This window comes from Centropristis striata, chromosome 21, assembly GCF_030273125.1.
Source record: "Centropristis striata isolate RG_2023a ecotype Rhode Island chromosome 21, C.striata_1.0, whole genome shotgun sequence".
Lineage (NCBI taxonomy): Eukaryota > Metazoa > Chordata > Actinopteri > Perciformes > Serranidae > Centropristis > Centropristis striata.
Window position 1 is genome coordinate 15,697,890 of NC_081537.1, and position 6,374 is coordinate 15,704,263.

General features: G+C 35.7%; 1 long non-coding RNA gene across 1 annotated transcript; it reads right to left on the reverse strand.

Annotated features, from left to right (window-relative positions):
- Positions 1–1,442: 1,442 nt before the first annotated feature.
- Positions 1,443–3,680, reverse strand: LOC131959737 (uncharacterized). The gene is made up of 4 exons (XR_009389520.1): positions 3,476–3,680; positions 3,137–3,250; positions 1,951–3,035; positions 1,443–1,829 (listed from the first exon to the last, which is right to left on the reverse strand). It is a non-coding gene; the product is annotated as an uncharacterized LOC131959737 (long non-coding RNA).
- Positions 3,681–6,374: the final 2,694 nt, after the last annotated feature.

Genomic DNA, 6,374 nt, shown 5'->3' on the forward strand with positions numbered 1-6,374 from the left:
ATGTTCCCCTTTCTCCACATTATCCACATTTTTAAATAAATGAATTACCTATTAACTTTTATTATACGTATAACATAAAGCATGATGTATATACACTGCTAGTCAAAAGTTTGGACACACCTTCTCATTCAGTGTTTTTCTTTATTATGGTTTTTTATTATTTTCAACATTGTAGATTAATACTGAAAACATCTAAAACTATGAAAGAACACGCGTCGAATTATGTAATTTAAAAAAAGCTTTGCACACTTCTGTTATTCTCTCAGTCATCTTCATGAGGTGTTCCCCTGTAATGGTTTTCAGTTAACAGGTGCACCTTGTCAAAAGTTAACTTGTGGAATTTATTGCCTTCTTAATGTGTTTGAGACGATCAAAGAAAAAGGAGGCTACTTTGAAGTATCTAAAATATAAAACATAATCTGGTTTGTGTCAGGCAAAAAATGATGGTAATTTCAAAGGGTTCACATGCTCAAAATGTCTGAGATTAAAGTCAAGAAATGACTATGAAACAAAACAATCAACATGGATATTATCTGGGGTATTTAAAAAGAAAAAAAGAAAAGAAAACTTGATTATTCCCTGATATTAAAGCCATTAAGGTTTATTTTTTTGTCAAGGAAGCACATTCCATTGCTTTCTTCTCAGAATATTACTTCCTCACCAGGCTCCATGATTGTTTTTTTGTCTTTAACATGCAAAGACCCTTATATGCAGTCCTGCTCCATAGACCAGAGATTAGCCTGTTAGCATGCTAACATTTGCTAAACATGTAGTACAGCTGAGGCTGATGGGAAAGTATTTGTAAAAACAGGGTCTCTTTGTGCCTGCGGAGTTCCACTTTATCTTCACTGTTAAAAAAATGACTGTTATTATCAGTTCTAAGATTAAAGCCCACAGCAGCAGCCTGCAACAAGTTCTAGTCTCTGGAGGTTGTCAACATGTTTCCTTCATCCAGTGCATCTCTCGGCTGCATTGTGGTAAGAAAGTAACCTGCTTCATGACCCAAACTGATATAATGAGATAGATGTTAAGCTGTACAGCTTCAGAGTTACAGTCATCTGTATTGAAGTCTGATTTACTTTGATTGAGACACGCTAAATATTCTGTGTCCTCTCAGACCTCAGATATGTCCGTTTGGTAATAAATAATAAATATAAATAAATAATGTGGTCAGGTCAGCTCCAGTTGATTTATAACTACCAGCAATGCCAGATTACACTAATTAAAATAAAATGTTTTATAAAATAAATAAAACAGGCAAGTCTTGTAAATTATTGGGGCTGCTTCTCATTTTGATTTTGACTGTAAACCTGTGTTTCATGTATTACTTGAAAAACAGGTCTTTTCTCTCCTGTCTAACTCAAATCCTGTGAAAATGTCAAATGAAGGCAAAAGAAACGTTTGAAAAAGCTATTTTTATAGGCTTTACAGAAACATAAAAAAGTCTACAATTTGAATTGTAATTTAGCTATAAAACACAAAATGATCATGTGCCAAATGGCCTTGAATGGACTCAAAGTCAATAACATTGCACAAGGTTGAAACATAGAGTTTAACAACAAGACTGTTCATGTTCATGTTGGTTTTAAAAACCATTAGAAGACATTTAAAAAAGGGATGTACATAAAGTGAAAAAGCAAAAACATTATAACTGATCGATCTTTAATATGATCATGCAATAGTGCACAACACATGATAGTAGATAATTACTATTACTGTTGATCCTTTCTTCTATTGTTTCTTCACATTTTGTAAGTTTATGTATGTATTGCACAGGTCAGTCATGCAGCAAGTAGGTGAATTCATGCAACCCTGCAGAAAGCCGACATCTGTGAAGACATAAAAACAGGCCGAATGGATTATTAGACATTTTTCACAAATTGAACAGTTCCATGGAACATATTTTTGATTTTAACTAAACAGTACAGAGAGGAAGCAGTCGATACTTACCAGCTCCGGCCTCATAGCTGATGCTGGCACAGACTTGATTTAAACAGGAGCACGCCTCCACGCCTCAAGGCTTCACCTGGAAAAATCTCATTCAACTATTGCTGGATTTTTACCACCACTAATTATTGTCCTTAAACTTTAAAATCGTCTCAAAACAGAAACACTGGAAACATATACATAATACAAACTGTTATTGATCAGCTGCAGATTATTGCAGCTGGTTTTAAGAAGGACGTCATCCAGTTTAGTAGAAATAGACAGCAGGTTTACTGTGATTCATGAATATTAACTCACCATGGCTGACAGCTAACAAAACCACAAGAGCAAAAACCACAGACTTCATATTTTCATGTGTCTTTACCCCAATATCTGTATGAATAAAACAGAGAAATCAAATGCCATATTTGGAATCACTTCAGTCATGCACATATGAAAAAACTTAGCTCACCTGGTAAATTGTCTCTCTGGTGTGTTGATTCTTGAGATTTGTGCTGCCAGGTTGCTGGCTTTCATTTTCCTATGTACTTTTTATGCAATCAATGCAAACCCAGTGTATCATTAACTCAAACTCCACTGGGTTTCACTCACAAACAGAGTGACTTAAGGCCAGATGTTGATCCTGCAACTCCTGATTCATCAGGAGAAAATACAAATAATTTTAAATGTAACAGCTGACTTAGTGCTAATATTTGGCCAAAACAGTCTGGGTAATAAGTTGACAAAATGATCGCAATCATCATTTTTAGGAGTTCCTGCATGAAGACCACAGAGATAGTTTCCCAACAGATGAAATTTAGCACACTATGTTTTGGAGGGCAGTATGCAATTTGAAATAGCATCTTTAAAAAAAAATAAAAAAACATCAAATAACAAAAAATATGGAAAATATCTTTTGATATAACAAACCTTTATTGTGGGGGTTCATAATTGACATTGGAAATTGTATTTTAACAAAACTTTTAATGAGTTTATTTTCATTTATCAATTGCACAGATCAGTGCTGCAGCATCTGCCAGCTACAGTATTAGAATTAACCAGATGCTTGCACTCATTTCCATCATGGCAACTTCGGAAGATGCTGACAACTGTGGAAACATGGAAAAAGACAGAATGGATTGTTAGACTGTGACTCCAGGTAATGAATTTTTCAACTGAACAGTACACTGAGGTAGCAGAAAATACTCACGGAATCCAGATTGAAGAATGAAGCTGGCGCAGACTTGATTTGGTCCGGAGCAGGTCTCCTCATCACCTGAACATATCTTACCTTGGCCTCCACAGTAACACTTCAAGGCTTCACCTGGAAGAAGAAAATAAAAGTGAAACCCATTGAACACAAACCAGTTCTGCTTTTTCACCACCAATGATTGCTTTGGCTATAAAAACAGCTCAAAACAGACACACTGGAAACATAATGTTAATTTACAGGCATTAATCAGCTGCCAATTTGCGGCTGAGGAGAATCACTCACTTTTAATAAAATAGACTTTAGCAGGTGTATTGTGTTTCATGAATATTAACTCACCCTGGTTGACAACCAGCAAAACCAGAAGAGCGAGAATCAGAGACTTCATGTTTTCACGTTTCTGTGCAGGAATGTGAGTGAAAGAAAAGTGGAAAAAGATAAAATTTTAAGTATAGTTGGGAGCGTGTCGGACTGGAGTCTTGATCCCTCGTGTGTTCATGTGTGCTGCCAGGGAGCCAGTTGCATTTATGTTTGGCCTTGTTGGGCAATTGATGAAAACCCAGTGCATCATTAACTGTGAAATTGTCATCTGGGTTTCACTCAAACAGCATTATCAAGGCCAGACATTGATCCTGCAAAACCCGCTGATTCATCAGGAGAAAAAACAAATATTTTCAATGGTAATATTGCAAAACAAACAGCCGACTCAATGCTAATGTTAGCCTAAAACAGTCTGAGTAATGAGTAATGAGAAAATGATCACAGTCATCATTATTATGAATAATGAGTTCCTGAAAACACAGAAATAGTTTCCCAACAAGTGCAATCTGGCACACTATGATTTGGACGGCAGCGTGCAGTTTGAAATAACACCATTATTTTATTATAAAACATCAGATATAAAAAAAATATAGAAAAGATCTTTAAATAATTAATTTTTTTTATTGTAAAGGTTCATAATGACGTTGGAAATTATAGTTTGACAGAAAGATTTTTAGCAAACGTTTTTATCAGTTGATTTGCTTATTTATTTGCTGCTTGTATTTTTTACCTTATATTGTATACAGATGCAATATTATATTTGTATACTGTTAGCTGAAAAAAGGAAGGAAATAAAAAGAAAAACAACAATATTAACACATTATCACTAAATGATCAAGTGAAATCTACTGAACCAAAACAGGGAAATAAACACTGTGCATTTCCTGCTTTCAGCAAGTCTTCTACCACAAGGTAGTGTAATGTGATAGAGAAAGACTGAAATATTTGCCTCACAATCTTTTCAAGGGCAGGTGGAGAAAAGAAAATGCTAAAATATAAAAGTCTGAATACAGGGCAGCTCCTCCACCATAACTGAACACACTGAACTGCAAGTTAGTTTTTTGTCTTTTAAATTTTACTTACACTAGACAACTAAAAAATCTGAATTATTAAAGTCCCTGTGCACCCACACTGGTGTTTTACATTATTATGACTGGACTATTTTGAATCTGACTGAACACCTGTATTGCATGTCATTCAGTCTTTCTCCCTCCCATGATTCCTGTCTAAAGTTCCCTCCTGAAACTCTCTAATAAAGGCAAAAATGACAACAACATATAAAGGATGATAGAGTTTGCTCCTCACTGGACACTGATTGGTCAAAATTGCTGGTTGCCAGTTTGCCATTGAACATCCCCAGCCTCTCAAAAATGTGACTGCACATAATAATAATTTGCAGAAATGGATACTTGCACTTATTTAAGCTCAGCCCCTGTGCACCCACACAGGTGTTTAAAATTATTGTTGGTGGACACTGGACACCTAAGTTAAACATGATGCACTCTTTCTCCCACGATGCTTTCAATCTACCCTGAGATTGGCCTGTAATATAAAGTTGATACTTTGTGAGAATTTAAACTTTTTTACTAAAACTTGACTTTTACCTGTCAGGGGAAAAGTGTTTTTTTATCCATAATAAAAGTTGTTTTTGTACTTCATAACTGTATGTCACAACACACCAACAGTTAAATGCAAGTTGTTTTGGAATAAGATGAGAAAAAATTAGCTATTTATCTGGGAGACATCAATGTGTGAAAGTCAGGAGAGCTCAGTCAGAGTTATTACTCATTACAAAAGGCATTCAACAAGGGTCAATCCTGGGCCCCCTCCTATTTACTATTTATATCAATGACATTATCCTGTCACTGAATGGCTTACAAGCTCATCTTTTATGCAGAAGAATCTATTATTTATTGCATTGCAGGCTGTGTACAGTTAGCTATTGTCACACACAACTTTTAGCTCTCATTTAACACTCAAGATGCACCGATTGGTCTCAAGCTGCTACTTAATGTAAGCACAACAAAATGTATTGTATTCCCTCTCTAGGGCCAGAGATATTACTCACATACCAGAAATGGATTTTAGATTAAACTGGTTACAAAATAAATATACCTTGGAATATGGCTTGATGACAATTGTATGGCTATTAAAGACGTAACTGTGCCTATATGTGCCAGTTGGCCTTTACACCATGTTGTTACTTTGTGGGAATTGGGACTATGTCGCTGACTTTTGCTAAAATAAAAGCTTTCTGTACAACAAAATATTTGTAAGTAACAAAAAAACAATCAATATATTTTGGTTGTTTTGGAAAACCACTCGAGAAGAAATTAGAAATTGATACATAAAAAATAAAAATAGACAGACTTTGCAACTTAGTGTTCTTTAATATGACAATGCAAAAGTTCACAACACACAAAAGTCATAAATTCTTCAGTAAATGGGAGATGTGTTGCATGATATTTATCTTTCATTTTACAAGTCTTTTAATCAGTTGCACAGATCGCTCTTGCAGCATCTGCCAGATGCAAAACTTTGACTAACAAGCGATCTGCAGTCACTTTCCCTGTAGCAACTCTGGAAGTAGCTGACCGCTGTGGAAAAAATGGAAAAAGACAGAATGAATGGATGGCAAAACAACTTCTTTTTAATGAAAGTAATGACTCTGAATCTCTCCAGTATCCTGAGGACGCAGACGATACTTACTGGATCCAGCATTCAAGGTGATACTGGCACAGACTGGGTTCGATCCGGAGCAGGTCTCCACCCGACTTGAACATCTCTTCGAGGTGCCTCCACAGTAACACCTCAAGGCTTCACCTGGATGAAGAAAAAAAAAATCAGTTTAACCCTTGTACACCAACTACTGCTGCACTCTTGCTCTCACATACGGTAGCTCTAAAATCTGATCAAA